Source organism: Leptidea sinapis, chromosome 4, assembly GCF_905404315.1.
Source record: "Leptidea sinapis chromosome 4, ilLepSina1.1, whole genome shotgun sequence".
Taxonomy (NCBI): domain Eukaryota; kingdom Metazoa; phylum Arthropoda; class Insecta; order Lepidoptera; family Pieridae; genus Leptidea; species Leptidea sinapis.
The window spans coordinates 7,377,611-7,396,467 of NC_066268.1; the positions used below are offsets into that span (position 1 = coordinate 7,377,611).

The 18,857-nt window shown below is 33.2% G+C and overlaps 1 protein-coding gene across 2 annotated transcripts in view; it reads left to right on the forward strand.

Moving 5' to 3' along the window:
- Positions 1–892: 892 nt before the first annotated feature.
- The window catches only part of LOC126979705 (ABC transporter G family member 23), an 88,934-nt gene continuing 70,969 nt past the window's right edge, over positions 893–18,857 (forward strand). Inside the window, exon 1 of one of the 2 annotated variants that reach the window (XM_050829171.1) lies at positions 893–1,056. The gene's annotated coding sequence lies outside the window, so the exon portion shown is untranslated. The remainder of the gene's footprint in view (positions 1,057–18,857) is intronic. The other variant, XM_050829172.1, reaches the window with a different exon arrangement.

The following is an 18,857-nucleotide window of genomic DNA, read 5'->3' on the forward strand; positions in this document are numbered from 1 at the left end:
TAAAATTCTATTTATTCTTCATAATTCGGCTCCATGTTTGACAGCCTTAGGCTCAGCTGGGTAGAATGTATGTATTAAATACATTTCCTTTTTGCTTTAATTGGTATTCTCGGATCCTCCATAATTTCTTTTAAGTTCCAGTATTTCTTCCATGCTATGTTTTTTCTTTACTTTCTTAAGTTATTATTTCTGTTGGAGATATTTGTTGTCCGACGTATGTGCAGTCGTCTACATTATCAATATTAATTGAGTCAAAAGCTTTGATTGGAATTTTATTACTTCTGTTTTATTGACGTTTAGTGATTGCCCCACTTTTTCACTTTCATATAATATGAGTTGTTCTGTCATTTCTTGTAGACTTTTTGGATTATCACAAATAATTATTAAGAATTAGTCTAGCCATTCAAAGGGGGAACGCTGCCAGTATCTTCGGAATCTTGCCAAAAGGACTCCTTTTAAAAATATATTTTAGTTATCATATTATATTTTTTAAGGTTTTTAGCTTTAGATTCTGCTGAAATTTGTAATTATTAATATTATTTATTTTAGTTAGTTATTTAATGAAATGTGCACTACAAATATTATTTATAAATATTATATTTAATATAATCATCTAGTGTATTGACACTATTAATATAAATTGATAACTCGAAAAATATCTTAAATTTTATTTATTTATAATATTATGTAGAGAATGATAAATAATTAATTATTAAGACAATAATAGCTATTACAAGTATATAGTATATTGCGACATTTTCTTGAATTTAGGTAAAACCGACGCCAAGTTTCCTAAATTAGCAAATGGTCGTGACCTTCAACAGTATACTCAGACGTATGCAAAGAGGTCCGATTGGCGTGGCTGCTCTTGAAGGCAATCAACCTCGTAGACGCACCACGCAATATACAAGTTCAGTGTTAAGTGAGCGTGCTTTGTGCGCGCGCATGTCAGCCATTTTTGTATTCGAATTTTAAATTTGCCGCGCTTGTGTTGTGAATTGTGAAAAATCATTTGTCTATGGAATTGTTTCAGTGATTTCCTGAAATAATTGAAAGGTAAGGTTAAAAATAATTTCTTATTTATTAATATTTGTGTTTTTAATAAATTATTTGAAAATAATTAAATAAAACAGGAATTAAAACAGTTTAAATTATTAAAACGCGTGTAATTATAACTGTGTTTTAAATGTTTGCGAAAAAGTTACATATTATTTTATTATTTAGTTAACGCGACGTTTAGTGACCTTTTCAGAGCACATTTGTCGCTGAAATGTCCCCCTGGACTGACTGAACACAGTTACAATTACACGCGTTGTAATCCTTTACAGTGTTTTATTTATGTTATAAAAAAAAAAGAATTCAGTGTAAGTAATAAAAAACAACCACATAGCAAAACTTTTATACATACTTTCGTTCATATTAATATGTTAATATCAAGTTTATTTACACAAGGTTATATTGGCAATTAATAAATTTTTTTAATTATTATTTCTCGATTCGTGCAATTAAGGTAGATGCCACTACAGTGGTGAGAAGGCCAGGCAAACCTTCGATGCTATTCGCTCGTTATATTTTCCGCCGATGATTAATAGTATACCATAGACATAACTAATATCCTGTGGATTAACAAAGAAACTCATTAGTAATCGTTAATACCCTATCAACTTAATATATATAAATTATGTGACACGTTGTTTCTCCGCGATGGGCTCCTAAACTAATGAACGGATTTTAATGGGGATTACTTCATGGAGTGCAGTTTAGTCTAACTTGAGAGATAGGATAGTTTTTATTTCGATATGGGATCCATAATTATTTTTATTTTCAATATTTGTTTTCTATGGACATATTTTCTATGAGAGATTTTATTGACGCACGGTTTGACAGTTCCGCTGTGAAACAATTTCATTATAACAACAGGTAGCCTTTTTCACGAAATAATTGATGTTTTGAAATATTATTGGCAACCTCCTATAAAACAGTATTTTTTTATTATCTACAGAACAACGTCTGTCGAGTCAGCTAGTAATTATATAAATTATTCTGCCTTTAGCTCATTTCTTAACAAGAAGCTGTCACAATGACATATAGCATAATAAATAGATTCCTGATTCTGTTATTGAGAAACAAACAATATGTTCTAGAATGCTAATTACGTATTGAATTAAAGTTCTTCGTTAAAAATGCTTTATTTTTTTAATTACACTTAATTGAACTTTTTAATGTTATCATTATTATAAATTACTAGCTCGGCAAACGTTGTTTTGCCTTATAAATTATTTTTAGAGTTAGACCGTTTCTTGAACATTGCAACATTTCTTTACTTTCTAAAATAAAAGATTTTTCAAAAATAAACGTAGCCTAAGTTACACCTATCACCTATCACATCGGCTACCTGCCAATAAAAGTCCCGTGAAAATAGGCCCAACCATTTCAGAGATTAGCCGGAACAAACAGACAGACGGACAGACAAAAATAGTAAGAAATGTTATTTTGGTGTATGTACCGTATATATTATATTCGTATACATGTAGTAAAAAGCGGATAACTATAAAAACTATATATACATATAATTTATTTCAATATTATATGTAAGTATATATAGTATAAATGACATGGACAATGGAGGTAGAATATATAGGAAGTACAGACGCGGAAATAACATGTTGGGATTTCAGCGACTTCAAACAAAACTGACGATAAAGACCAATACCAGAAATCTTATTAAAGATCCCAAACGAGAATTTAAAAAATGTTCGCTTAGATAATATGTCTCTTTTCTTTTTTTTTATTCTAACATTGGAATATTTTAGTTGTTTTAATTTTTGTACTTGCAATGAATGTATTCTATTGTTTTTGAGTTCTTTATATATTCGTTATGCATGTTGAGTTAGCCTGAAAGTGAGGTATACAATTTCTAATAATAAGGATTAATATTGTAGACTAAGTTGGGTCCTACTTAATAAATAAATAAATCCTTGTATTCTAGCAGAGCCTTCTAGCTACCCTACTGTAAAATGTGACTTGCAATAAAATATTTTGATTTGATTTGATTTAAATAAAAGAACTAGCTTGAGATTACCGGTATGTCATGGGACACAGTTTATATTCTATATATCATAGATATCATATCATATCTAGATTTTTGTCTGGAGTACAAACAAACTAATGTGATCACAAGAGAGTTGTCGGCCTTTTAGGGTGTATGCGACCTTATTTGAAGGTCGAGCTTAGGTCAAGTGGTATCATTTATCAGTGGTTCCTAGTTTGTTTAAACATATAAAAATTTCATTGGAAACCGTACTGTGGTGTAATGTCCCACATCTAGATGCTGAAAATAATTCTTTAGATTGTGGTATGTGGTGAATCAGGACGTCTGAACATTATAAAGTCACCTCCAGTCGGTTTGATTCCTTGGGGTTGCGTAGAGATGTGGGTTTCACTGCATTTTCTATCATACATCACGGAGAGTGTTTATGTTAATACCAGCAACCGATTTTCACCATCAGACATTACGTTAAAATGCCAATTAAAATTTTCCCTAGTTTTTGGTACTGTTAATTTAAATTGATATGGAAGAGCGTGCCCTTCTGGCACAGGTGATCCTCACTTAATAGAAGGTCACATCCACTATTATGTTTGTACCATTTTTATTACTGAAATAAATATTTTTTCTTTTTTGTTTTCAATGCGAAATTACTCCCGCTTCAGGTTGATGTCTTAACCCACATGCCAGCCGCATGTTTCCCATGAATTTTGCCTCGAATGTTGCACATTATGGAAATATCTGCCAGGTCCTGTATTCCCGATTCATTGGATACGTCATACGACTCAAAGTCTAAGTCAAATAAACTTTATGCAATTAGGCTTAAACTAACCGCTTTTTTACTGTCACTATATTTAGTATTTCTTTTAAATGACTGAATCTACCGTATGTTCGGAAAAAGAAGAGCTCGTGAAAAGAACATACAAGAAACTTAACAGACACTCCAACCGTCAACCCCTTGGGATTCCCGTCACAAAGGCCAGAAACACATCTTTTGACTTCTGTTACTGCGGACGTCTATTGCCTGCGTGTTTTTTTACTTTCTATAAGATGGAACTGCCCATTTCTCCCCTTTAATTCAAATTCAAATATTTTTATTCAAAATACGATTCAAAATTACGTATTGAACGTCAAAAACTACCACCCATTGAAAATAGACTGCCTTAGACCTGAGAAGAACCTCAAGAAACTCAACGGGATTTTTTTTATAAAAACATATTAAAAAGGTGTGAATAACCCTTGAAGGTAAAATATTTTAACTTTGCTTTAATGGTGATGACTATAGTATTAGGTTTGATCAAATTAACTTGCATTTGCGATATTTAAGTGTATATGAGTTTTATTTGGGCAACATAATTCAGTGCACCAAAAATATTTTTATATATAAAATTCAGAACCAATTTACTTTAAATTTTAAACGATCAATATGTTAACGGCCGTTCCCAATATTCAGTTTATCTCTTACTTGAGATAGAAATTTGAAATTGACTTTTCTGTCCCAATGAACTTATCGACGGTTACTCACCTTATCCGTGCACGCTGTCGACGTATAGCTTATCAGCCATATAAAGTTTGTATGGAAATTTCAATTCATGCGTCCCAATATACGGCGATAAGAATGACTTATCGTGCATATTGGGACAGCCTCAGATTATTGACAGTAGACGGCAGTAATTTATCTCTATCTGTAGATAGTATATTGGGAACGGCCGTAAGACTATTTAAATAAAACACTTTTTAAAGATTAAAACGCGTGTATTTGAAAGTATTGTTAACTATGTTAAGACTACTTACTTTATGCCTTTTCAAATTGAGTGAAAAAAGGCTGTTTTAAACTTATAGAGTCCAAGCGTTGTCTTTTCTTTCCTGATACAATTACAGAAGTTAAATTATAATTTACAAGCCTTGATTGTTTGCACGTTGCAGACATACAGTAATTAACATTATAACCTTAAATAATTATAGCCTTTATTGTCGGGGCAATAAATACGCACGTGTAATTTTCTCGGAAAACACAGATTGCGTAGGCCTATTTATAATTTATAAAAACAAGAAGAACATCAAATTGTATAAGTAAATTAAGTTTTTGTTTTGTGTACATATTAATTAACTTTAAAATAGTACTATAATGCATAAACGCTACCTGTCTATCTGTAAGCGATGTACTTGAAAGCCTCTAAATGGTTTTGCATGAGAACTTTTATAATAGGAGTAATTCATGAGAAAATTTTCAGGCCAATCATTGATATAATATCACTGATTTTTCCTTGGCTAGATCTTGTGTTTATGAAGTAACTTTAGGAGTGTTTCAAAAAACTTAAAACTTGTGATATTATAAAAAAAATTACATTCAAAGGCCACATTGCCAAATATATCTTAGTATAAGATTATTCAATCACCATTAACCTTGAATGATCAGGAGTTTGATAAATCATTTATTATACCTAAGTAGAGACGTGCTATCATATACTTGGGTATACGTGTACTTATAAACAAAATAAGAGTCAGAACTTGGTGAGGGAATAGTGTGCCGTACGGCACTCTCGGTTTTGGTGTATCTGGAAAATGTAGTGCCCTGGGGCACTGCCGATATCGGAAGGTTAGGGACCGCCACACATTCATATGTTAGTTAGACTATATGTTAGTTTGTTCCATACCATTACCATGGAAAAAAGATTTCTCTTGCAGCGAATAAGTGTCTAACGGCCGTTCCCAATATTCAGTCTATCTCTAAATTGAGATAGAAATCGTAACTATCGTTGACTTTTCTGTCCCAATAAACATTTCGACCGACCTTATCCGTACACGCTGTCTGTCAATGGGACGACGTATAGCTTACCAGCGATAAAAGTTTGTATGGAAATTTCAATTCACGCGTCCCAATATAAGGCGATAGGAATGACTTATCCGGTATATTGGGACAGCTTCAGATGATGTTGGCATCACCATTTTAAGCGTGCTTAGATGTCATTACAGAAACACCATTGTTGTAACCTTGCATCTTCTGAATCGTTGAGGAGTACAGTAGAATCTCTTACGTCAAACGTCAACTTGTCGAAAACCGTCACAACTCCAACTTTTTTTAGTTTTCTTTGATTGACGCAAGTGTTACATATTTAAATGGATTAAAAAACGTGTAAGTAAAACTTACATTTTTATTTTTATTTTAGTTAGCCCGATGTTTCAAGAACTTTCCAGATCTCGTTTTCAGGGGGGCTGCAGATGAAATAATGATAACTTGATAAAAAATTACTGACTTTTTAACACAAGTTAGATAGTGTTAAGAACTAGATATTATTAAAAGAAGAATATCTTGGACAAATACGGTAGATATAAGATACTTCATCATCATCCCAGAGTCAATTGGGATTATCTACATCCATGTGTGTTTCCAGGACGAAAAATGGGTGAAAAAGAGAGTACTCTTTCGTAACAGGCTGGAATTGCTCCAGTGAATCCTCTGGCTTTGTAAGAGAGACGGTGAGATTAACAACCTCTTTGTTATAAGTTGTCAACTCCACCAAGCGTCAAAATATTGTAGAATACAGATCAAAGGGAATGCAAATACTGCGAAATAAGAGGCGAGACTGCCTAAGAAAAATTGAAATTTAGTTAAATATCAGACGTGCAGTTATTTCACATAAGTTCAAAATAGTAGTAATTACAGTATGGCGATTGGCGACGAAATATGATCCCGCCAAGTTTGAAAGAAGAAAGTTTGTGGACGTCTTCCAGCTTATGATTATGTTGAAGTTTGAAAGTGAACAGTTACTTACAGCGTAGTGAATTTCGGCTATCTTCGTATTTTACAAGATTATAGCCGTCATCTGTCAATCTATCAGTGACTGCACGTTTCATACAATCGAATGAATCGCGTTTTTCTTAGGGAGTTTCGTTAGGCTCATATACATCCAACGTTCGATCTTGTTACAAGAATACTCATCTATTTCTTAAATTGGAACATATCTTAATCACAATAGAAACTGAACCATCACTTTGTGTTACAAGAATACGTTTTATTACGAGAATAGGGCTACTGGGAAGATAATTTCTTGAAATCCTTATTGACCCTTCTGTTCCGGGAAACACTGATCGCGCGGTATGCGTCAGATGGGCGTGATTTTGGCGCTTGTGCAGTGTAATGTCAATGCGTATTATTTTACGTGTATAAATAGATTGCTTATAATTGGGATAATTTGAGTGAATGTATCTGGAAGTTATTGAAAGAAGCTATAAAACCATGTAAACTAAACCATCTTATAAACAAAATAAGAGTCAGAACTTGGTGAGGGAATAGTGTGCCGTACGGCACTCTCGGTTTTGGTGTATCTGAAAAATGTAGTGCCCTGGGGCACTGCCGATTTCGGAAGGTTAAGGAACGCCACACATTCAAATGGTGAGGACGATATCTTAGATTATTCCATATGTTACCATGGAAAAAGATTTCTCTCTATTATTGCAGCGAATAAGTGTCTAACGGCCGTTCCCAATATTCAGTCTATCTCTTACTTGAGATAGAAATCGTAACTATCGTTGACTTTTCTGTCCCAATAAACTTATCGACGGACAATATCCGTACACGCTGTCTGTCAATGGGACGACGTATAGCTTACCAGCGATAGAAGTTTGTATGGAAAATCACGCGTCCCAATTTAACGCGATGAGAATGACTTATCCGTTATATTGGGACAGCTTCAGATTGTTGACAGCTAATTACTGACAGTAGATGGTAGTAATTTATCTCTATCTGTAGATAGTATATTGGGAACGGCCGTAATTTTGCAAATAATCTTCGATTAAATTCTTTGTTACGAATACGTGATCAGATGTATGTACAATGCAAAACGATGAATGCAGTCTGTGCCCGATATAACCACGTACGACCGTGATATTACGTTTGTCATTTAACACCCGCTTATATCAAATAAACAAGTGCTGTACCGCGACATTATCTGCGTAGAATTATGGTTTATTTCATTACGAATTTTTGACTGTGATTATTATGTATTACGAAATTCTACAGAAATGTTAGAAAACGTTTGTGTGGTAAGAGTTTGTATAACGTAAATGACTTTCAAACCAAGCGGGCTTCTTTTTTTTCATAAAAAATATGGTACAAAGTAATATCGTACAATTAAACATATTATTTGATATCAAATTCAAATTCAAATATTTTTATTAAAAATAGGATTTGAAATCACTTATTGAAAGTCAAAAAACTACCACCCATTCCAAAATGAATGCCTCAGGCCTGAGAAGAATGGGCGCAACAAACTCAGGGGGCTTTTTTTTAAAAATATGTTTTACAATTAAAGTAACATTTACAAAATAACAAAGTAACATTGTACAATTAAACTTATTATTTAATAGCCTGAGGGCGGTCGCTCAATTCCCAATCTGTGGTATCATTAAGAAAGTCATTTATGTTATAGTAACCTTTACCACACAAAAGTTTTTTAACAATTCTTTTGAATAACGTAATACTTTTGTTTTGAACATTTTCTGGGATCCTGTTGTAAAAGCATATACATCGCCCCACAAAAGTCTTGTTAACTCCACTTAGTCGAGTAGTAGGCATTATAAGATTATGTCTGTTCCTGATGTTAACATTATGGTTATGACAGTTTCTGGTAAATTCACTTATGTGCCTATGAACATACATTACATTATCAAGAATATATTGAGAAGCAACAGTCAAGATATTAATTTCTTTGAATTTTGCTCCCAATGATTCCTTCCTGAGGGCGATCGCTGCATTCCCATTTTTCCCGAACCGATAAAACTTCAAGAAAAGAGCAAACCATAAAGGCCGGCAACATATCTCTTGATACATGACGTTGATGAGGTCCACGGGCGGTTGCCACACTACTCCTCATCCCGTATAAAAATATGTCTTATACCTAACCTTAAAATTTGCGTTATAATTAAGAATATTTTAAACTTTATATGTATAATATACAAATGATAATTAATGTTCACAAATATCTTAAGTGGCAGTGGATGCAAAAATATAGGTAACGTTGCATACATTTTACTGACTGTACAAATGCCCCTTACGCCTAATGATTCAAAAGTGCAATAGCTATATTTCAGTTCAACTCTCAGGTTGTGGCTTTAAATTGCAAGAGCGACATCTCAAGTCAATTTCCTAATCTGCAAATATTGGGGTTGAGCAGGTTATCAACTGTAAAGTAGATCCTGTAGATGAAGCCAATACCTGAGAGTTGAACAAAGCATACAAGACTTTATGACGATACGTCACTCGAATGGTTGGCTCAGTTGGAAGAGCAATCGCACGAAACGCGAGAGGTCGTGGGTTCAAGTCCCGAATCGTTCATAAAATTTGTTGTTTTCAAAATTTATTTGTGTATCACTCCTAAAAGTGAGGGTTATCACTTTAAAAATATACCAAATTGTTTATATTTTTAATTTTTTTTTGGAATAAAAGGACAATCGAGCGTACGGGTCACCTGATTTAAGTTTAGTGATCACCGGAATCACAGGAGCGTTGCCAGTCTTAAACGCAAACACTTTTTTTTCATTCTTATTGGCGTAGATGATAAGTTCAGTGAGCAAAACATGTAACATACATATTATATGGATGATAATATTCTCATGTATTTGTTTTATTATTTGGATCATTTAGACTGAAACTTTATTTTACAAGGCAGAAAGGGCTAAGTAAAGCGACTTTGCATTGTTTCAATATCTAAATAGACACTTTAATAGAACTAAATCTGATTCAATACTATTTACTTAAAACTTCAATCATCGCTAGTAACTACTTTTAGATTTAAACCTTGTTTTTGTTATTTTTAATTCTATGCTGCCTTGGATTTCGTTACTTGTAATGCAGACAACCTGTTTTGTACAACAGCCGTCATATTCAGTTCAAAGTTCATTCACACAACCAAAATTACTTTTTATTTCAACACGCTCACCTTCGAGATACATACAGAAGGCCTTCCTATTTGCCTGTAATAATCAATCATTAGCCTTTTGCTTTGCAAAAAATATTAAACTCAAGTAAACATTTCTTAAGTTGTAATACTTGTATTTAAAAAAATAACCTTGAAGACAATATAAAGACGTATTACAACTTTAAATACAAAAGGGGGACGGGCCAAGGTAACATCATAGGTACGGTTTTATTCTTTGTCTTTAGTTATGATATATTTGACACGTACTCGACCTTATGATAAAATTTGTCTATCATTACAAAATACCATGATATATCACTGGCTTACACACGGAAAACACAAATACAATCATAAATTATGTATCTTCACATATAAGTGCTAAATAATTAATGTTTACCACTTTAGGTTACATTAGCAAATCAATTGGGTGTCATTTAATTGCGACATATTTAATGTTGTTCGTAACAATATTATAAACGAAAGCTCTGTGATTATTTAAATTTTGCAGGTTTTTGGTATGATTTCATTATTCATGTTTATTATGGTAGACAAACGGTAGTGTCTATTCTTTATACTACAGAACAGAAGAAGATTCATGACACAAGGGCGGCACGACATTTGGGATTGCAGATGTCCATGTGATGCAGGTTTTGCTTAACATTAGATGATGAGAAGAAGTTCAATGTCGATTACTTTGCAAAAAGAAGTTGTATTCAATATTTTGGTGTGAAAGATAGTTTGTGATTTCAAGCCAAATCTGATAAAATATTCCGAGAAATACTTTTTAATGCGCTCGAATTGCCACATTTTGGTACTGAGACACTTCGCTATCAGTTGACTGGCTGACCAATAAGGCAAATTATTTTAAGTAAGTTTTGCTCATTTTCGATTTTATATAATATCAATAGTTAGGAGATTGAGCTAATTTGAGTCAATTACTACGACATAGTGGTAAAAACATGAACTAAAGATATATTATAGATAGATATATTATTATTAATTATAATTGTAATAATATATTTAATACCATAATTACCCAAGAGCTTATTGCGTAAGTCTTCAATGATAAGAAGACCCAATTTTACCAGTGAGTGTCTCCTTTGCACAGGATGCCGAAAAGATTATGGGTACCACAATGGCGCCTATTTCTGCCGTCAAGCAGTAATGTGTTAGCATTACTGTGTTTCGGTCTAAAGGATGCCGTAGCTAGTGATATTACTGGGCAAATGAGACTTAACATCATATGTCTCAAGGTGACAAGCGCAATTGTAATAACACTCAGAATGTTTGGATATTTCAAGAATCCTGAGTGGTGCTGTATTGTAGTGGGCTGTTTAATTAGCTGAACATCCTGCTCGTCTCGTGTTGACTTTTTATTATTCTCCATTATTCAAGATCATCATAAGCTTTGAGTTAGGTATCTTTTAATGGTTTCGGTGGTATATTATTAATAATCCTTCAACCGTTCGAATTAATGAACACCGGAGTCAAATCACAATCACTTGAGGAATTAATCATAGCTACGCAATCACGGACGAGTAAAAAAATAAGGACTCATCACCTTACATAACAGTGAGGCACCAAAACAAGCCGGTAAACGTGTATATACATAGCCCCACGCATACACTTACATTAATAAAAGCCGATCGACCGGCATTATGAGATTTGCCATCTTCTGTGACAGAACAGTTTGCGTCGCAATAAAATATTTTAAAAATGCCACCGTGAGTGGTGAAAAAGTGTAAAAACAATAATATAAAAGTATTTGTGGCTATATGATTATTTAAGGGAGAAAAAAGGTGTACCCATTAACGACACACACACTAGCATATAGGTGCTTCACTTGCCATATCACGGCGCCGAGTCCTTCTTTTTTTACTAGTCCGTGTACGCAATATAAAAAATATTTTTAAAGTGTGAATTATAAATGAAATTCATTCAATTGCAGTGATGGCTAAGCTTTAAGTTCGATTTATGAATAAAATCTGTTTACAAATTAGCTATGCTGTTTTCATACGAATTCAACGTTCCAAATTTAAATCGTTTCACTTTGACCTTTTTTATGGAGGGTAGACGCAAGGAGATTCATCTGTGTATATGAAAAAGTGTCCGACAAAATGCGTTAAATTAGGGTGGCGCTACAGTAGCATCAGAGTACATCTTAACAGAAGCGCCAAATATAAAATAATACTAATCATTCTAGATGCACTTTTCTCTATAATATTTTTTAAGGTTCTATTTACTACAATATTTTGTACAACGTAAGTTGTATTTTCAATAATTAACTACCTACTTCAGTCGCAAATACGTTCAACAGTTCCGTTCACCAGTGGGAGGCCCCTTTGCACCAGATGCCGGTTAGATTATGGGTACCACAACGGCGCGTATTTTTAAGCAGTATTGTGTAAGCATTACTGTGTTTCGGTCTGAAGAGCGCCGTAGCTAGCGAAATTACTGGGCAATTGGCAAATGAGACTTGACAAGTTATGTCTCGAGGTGACGAGCGCAGTTGTAGTGCCGCTCAGAATTTTTGAGTTTTTTTCAAGAATCCTGAGCGGCACTGCATTGTAACAGGGCTTATCAATTACCATCTGCTGAACGTCCTGCTCGTCACGACCCTTATTTTCAAAAATATATGTCGAAAATAATACTAAAATTTTAACTCTCCATACATTCATCTACAATTGCTACATTCATACCATAAATACAATAATAATAAAATAAATTGTGGAAGGTTTTTGAACTGTTATTTAAGAGGCATAAAAGGCATAAAAGGCATTTATTTTCTCAAAATTGATTCCTTTAGAATTCTTTTGTTGTCATTTCTAATAACTACTAGATACCGCTTCGGAAACAAATGGCGCTCTGAGAGAGAAGAAGCGGCGCAAGAAACTCTCCCAGCATTCTTTTTTTGCGCTCTTTTCAATAAAAATATACAATATTGTACAATAATTTCTATCGCTAAAAAATAATCACAATCTAGTCCCAGGCTGTCCGATCATTTAGATATTCAGCAGTGAAGTTATAGGATTTACGACAGAGCCATTTTTTTATAAGACATTTAAATCTATTTATAGATAATGCCTGAACAGTGGCTGGGACTTTTTTATTGAAGTGTATACATTTACCCTTAAACCTATTATGTATCTTATGAAGCCTACTAGAATTAGTTACAAGCAATCCCTAATGAAAATCACTATTAAGAGCAAAAATGTGACGATTTATGTGAACGTTTATTAAATTTTCATAAATGTACTGAGAATGAATAGTCATAATATTTATTTCTTTAAATTTTTCTTTGAGAGACTGTCTATAACCAAGCTGATATATAGCACGAACTGCTCTCTTTAGCAGAGCAAACACTATGTCAATGTCAGCAGCATGACCCCATAGTAAAATACCGTACGTCATGATGCTGTGAAAATAACTGAAGTATTTACAGCATAAGCTGGACACTTCTTCAACATTTTTCCTATATGAGATGACTCTCCTTGCCTCTTCCCTCTATACTTTTTTTTATCTCTTTGATCTAGGTATAACCATACCACCTCAGCTCAACTCAAATTACACAATATTTACAATTTATAACTTACGACGCATTTGTTCTAACCAGTTATTGTTGACAACTTGTGATATTAAAATAGCATTATGCATAATTACATTTATCATTATGGTAGAATATTTTATGGTATCGTGTAATTGTAAACTTCTTTTGCATCCGGTTAAAATGATGATCATTAAACATTAAACTCTGTAAGATTTCTTGGGGTTTTTTTTCAATGTTTTTTAAAAGGTTAAGAGTTTTTCTTTTACGACGACGTCATCAATTAAATATGTACTATCGACAAAATTGAATCATGACCCACCTTCATGTCATTTTCCTGTAGTCTTACTGCCGTTTTCAATAACGTATCTCTAGTTAGGAATACATTGTTGGCACCGTTTAATCACAAGATCTTATCTATCCATAGTTATGTCCAATATAGTTATAGTCCAATGCTTTATGTCGATAGGTTATTGAAATGTAAGTAAGCGTAAAAGGATAGATTTGTCTACCTGTAGTAATTAAAACAAAGGGTAGATAGGTTATTGAAAACGGCCATTAATATACAAGTAGGCCGCTTGAACATACATTTCTTAAGTTACTGTTATTATTTCACTAGACACCAATTATCATACAATATGTTTCGTTGCAAATATAAATCTGTTTTTATCATCTATATATATAAAAATGAATTGCTGTTCGTTAGTCTCGCTAAAACTCGAGAAAGGCTGGACCGATTTGGCTAATTTTGGTCTTGAATTATTTGTGGTAGTAAAGGGAAGGTTTAAAAGGTGAATAAATAGGAAAATGCTGCTAAATTAAATAAAAACAACAAATTTGTTTTTCCTCTGATGTGTCCATACATAATTTCTATGAGAGAATTTATTGACGCACGGTGTGACAGTTCTGCTATGAAACAATTTCATTACGACAGCAGGGTGTATATTTTACCAAGTAATTTTGATGTTATGATATATTATTGACAAATTCAAATAACAAATGATACAATATATTTCCAGATCATTATAAGAGTTCTTGACTGTAGTATATTTTAATAGGCAATGATAAGTAATTTTATGAAATTATTGTATATTATTAAAAAAAAAAATATATATATATAAACATTATTTTATTTATTATATACAGAACAACGTCTGTCGGGTCAGCTAGTTTTAAAATTATTATCAGCAAAGTGGGTTATGAATCAATTTTGCTGATTGTACTACTCCCCTTACTTACTTAACTTCTTTTCATTGGTCTTTTTTATATTTACTAGCGACAACCAGCTCGCCATCGCGTGTCTCCTGCCTGTATGGATGTTTGAGCATATGCAATGGTAGTTAAAACAAGTTTTAAAAATAATACTAAAAAAATAGTTGGTACGTTATAGTGAACAATCCTCATTTTCAATGTGATTTTTGACCCTAAAATAGCTTTTGGTTCCGAAAGTAAATCCCTTATAAAATGCTCACAGAATACCTTTTTTTGCTTAAGGTGTGTGTGGATAATGCAGCTACTGTACTCATTAACTTTTCTTTTATATTTATTTACACTTACTTTTTTGACTTACTCGTGTAAGGCATTGACTATTTGACATTTACATGTTTGTTGCATCACTTTACATTTTATAGTGTAATTGAAACGATGATGTAAATCTTGATTTCAAAGAGTGGCAATGAATTTCTTGCTACTTCTTCTCATTAGATCAACCCTTTACGAAGTAGCGGCAGATTCAATAAGAAAAACATTTTTTTCTGACATTCATAAGTGTCATTTCCGTGACCTAATGAATTGACCACCAGAAACTCAAACTCAACCATTTTAAGCCTTTTTTCATCAAGACGATTTAATATGGACGTTTGTACCTATTCCAGTTGGTTAGGAATAAATTCTCCAATGTCGTCTTTGTAATTTCTTCTTCCTAAAACTTCTATAGACGCGCTGATCAATTTATTTTTTGGATATCGAATGAGACTGAGGTATTACGTTACATTTTGTTAATTATTCAAGTATTAGCTATTCATATTAGGAATACTCGCTCGGTGACATAGATGTATTTATTATTATCAACCTGGCCTTTTTATAGTTTTAATTTCTGTTGTTTTTCGACGAGTTCGTTATATATGTCGGAGGTGGAGACGGATTGCTATCCGAATGGCCGTCGTCGTCGTCCGACATGTTGTATTTTCTATCAGTCAGTGCGCACGTCCGGCGCGGGCGTTGTTCCGAGAGCAAGTGAAGTAGTAGTCTTGACAAACGATCACACGCGCTACTGACAGATTCATTGACATTGACTTGACAACTGATAAGCTATAAGATGTCAATCACATTGTGCCGTATTGCCATTCTAATAAAATAAATGGCGTCGTATATCCGCGTAAATCGACTATCTCTAACATATATATTTATTTATTGGGTGCACCAGTGATTTAAGATAATTAATATTTTTTAAAGTATTTACAATTGGCATTACTTACAAAGGGTATGTTAAATCATTTAATGGTAAAAATTACATGCTAATTTTACTTAAGTGAGTTAAAAATAAGAATCAACCAAAACAAGACATAAACAGGAAATAATACAAAAATAATTTAAAAGTCTGCAAAACTTTATCAATTGAAACAATTTGAAAACATGTTTAGAGCAACATATAATTCATTAGTGTTTTAATTAAAATAACATCTAGACATAAGAAAAATCTTATAACGGCCGTTCCTAATATACTATCTACATATAGAGATAAATTACTACCTTCTACTGTCAGTAATTAGCTGTCAATAATCTGAAGCTGCCCCAATATACCCGATAAGTCATTCTTATCGCCTTATATTGGGATGCGTGAATTGCAATTTCCATACAAACTTCTATCGCTGGTAAGCTATACGTCGTCCCATTGACAGACAGCGTGATACGGATAAGGTGAGTCAACGATAGATAAGATTTACGATAGATAATATTCAGTCTATCTCAAGTAAGCGATAGACTGAATATTGGGAACGGCAGTAAATATATTAAAACAAACTGTTATTATAAACTGTTAGATTCGAAAGAGTGACATCTCAAGTCAATTAACTAATATGCAATTATTGGGGTTGAGCAGGTTACCAACTGTAAAGTACATCCTGTAGATGGAGCCAAAAAGATTTTTGGCTCCATCTACAGGATGAGAGTTGAACAAGAAATACCAGGATTTACTAAAATATTACTTAAAAATAATGAAAGGAACCCGTGAGGCGCGGGTTCGAGTCCCGCATCGTCATTAAAGTGAGGGATATCACTTAAAAATGAAAAACTGTTTTGAATTATTTTTTATTGTAAATATAAAGGTATTTTTAACTCAAATAAATAAAGATTCCGGATAAGTAATCACCAACCTGTTATCATATTATATTGAAACGTTCTCCGAAACACGCTTCATCTTATAACGGCCGTTCCCAATATACTATCTACAGATAGACATAAATTACTACCTTCTACTGTCAGTAATTAGCTGTCAATAATCTGAAGCTGTGCCAATATACCCGAAAAGTCATTCTCATCGCCTTAAATTGGAACGAGTGATTTTCCATACAACCTTCTATCGCTGGTACGCTATACGTCCTCCCATTGACAGACAGCGTGTACGGATAAAGTGAGTTACCGTCGATAAGTTTATTGGGACAGAAAATTCATAGATATGATTTCATCTGACTTTTCGGTGTCTCATATAGAAAAGTCATAGATATGATTTCATATCTCCATTGCAATTTACATACAAACTTCCATCACTGGTAAGCTATACGTCCTCCCATTGACATAAAGCGTGTACGGATAAGGTGAGTTACCGTCGATAAGTTTATTGGGACAGAAAAGTCAAGGACAGTTACGATTTATATCTCAAGTAGGCCACAACCGGAGACAGACTGAATATTGGGAAGTGCCGTAAGTATTAATTCGATCGGTTTAGTAGTTTTCGCATTGTAAGCGAACAAAAAACCGTCTCTCTATTAAGAAATAGATACTAATACAAATCTATACTAAGAAGTATAGATTTTTCATGGGAGGGAAATATTAATAGTGAAAATTGCATCTATTCACACAAATATAAAATGTTCATAGAAAGATAACATTTTTTAGATTAAGAAGTATATATTTGAATGCATGAAAAGATATGTTTACAATGTATGTGCACTCAACTATGACGTCACCATGTCGTGATGATTATAATTGCGTACGACCCATGTTTATCGTACAATGATATGTTATTTTCTTATATTCCGCATGCCTTTTATACGATAAAATGTTGATTTATGTAACTAAGTAATTTATGAAGGCATATGGATGTATCTCTAAAGAATTTTACTCGGCTAAGTCGGGTTAGTAAGTCTTTTGTGGGGCGATGTATAATGCTTTTACAACAAGATCCCAGAAAATGATCAAAACAAAAGTATTACGTTATTGAAAGAAATTATTAAAAAAACATTTGTGTGGTCCAAATTCAAATTCAAATTCAAATATTTTTATTCAAAATAGGATTAAAATCACTTATTGAACGTCAGAAACAACCACCCATTCAAAAGAGACTGCCTCAGACCTGAGAAGAATGGGCGCAAGAAACTCAGCGGGCTTTTTTTTTATATAAAATATTAAGTAAAAGTAAAAGTTACTATAACATTAATGACTCTCTTAATGATATGAATGATAGATTGGGAATGGAGCGATCGCCCTCAGGCTATTAAATAATAAATTTAATTGTACAATATTTCTTTCAAAATATATTTTTTCGATGGAAAAAAAAGCCCGCTGAGTTTGTTGCGCCCATTCTTATCAGGTCTGAGCCATTTGTTTTGGAATGGGTGGTAATTTTTGACTTTAAATAAGTGATGTCACATCCTATTTGAATAAAAATATTTGAATTTGAAAAATTTGTTAATTACTTAGTTATTGTAAGGTTTCACAAGTGTATGATAAGGATATGGGGGTCAGAAAACCATATAATTTGTGGGAGGTATGTTATGGTGGCCCGTAGCTATGTGAAGTATATTTGCAACACAGATTTAACATTTAAGCAACAATCCTATCTATTATTACGATTTCAATGAGTCTCTAGATTGCTTCAAAGAAACTTACAAGCATTCAAAGACTCTCGTTAAACACATTGCCACAGTATAAGTAATAAAACAGTAGCGTAACGCAGCGGTCTCCTTGAAATTTATACCTACGTCTGAAGTCTATGTCGGAGCGCTAGGGTTGGTAAGATTGAGAAAGCGGCGCACACACCGTGCGCAACGTCTCTAGTAATTTGGAACCATTGCAGCGTGTAGGTCGTCGCTCGCGTCACACAAAATGATGAGGTTTGATAAAGGAA